The following is a 379-nucleotide window of genomic DNA, read 5'->3' as shown; positions in this document are numbered from 1 at the left end:
ACTCAACGGCTTGCTGACCCCTTATATCCCTTGCGCCTTCAGCCTGACGTCTCCAAAGGAACTTGTTGACTTACTGCGGGGAACACGGGCCACAGGGATAAGAGCCTCGTTGGACGTAGAATCACTGTTTACCAACGTACCTGTGGATGAAACAATCGGGATGATAGCCGAGAGAGTGTATCGTGATCCGGCCTGTACTCCTCTTGACATACCAGAAAACATTCTGAAACTACTCCAAGCTTCTACTAAAGAGGCACCCTTCTTGAGCCCGGATGGACACATGTATAAGCAAGTAGATGGGGTCGCCATGGGTTCTCCCCTAGGTGTCCTGTTTGCAAACTTCTACATGGGTACCATCGAGCAAAAAATCTTAGTCGAC

Source organism: Procambarus clarkii, chromosome 7, assembly GCF_040958095.1.
Source record: "Procambarus clarkii isolate CNS0578487 chromosome 7, FALCON_Pclarkii_2.0, whole genome shotgun sequence".
In the NCBI taxonomy this organism is placed as follows: domain Eukaryota; kingdom Metazoa; phylum Arthropoda; class Malacostraca; order Decapoda; family Cambaridae; genus Procambarus; species Procambarus clarkii.
Note: the sequence above shows the minus strand (reverse complement) of the source record.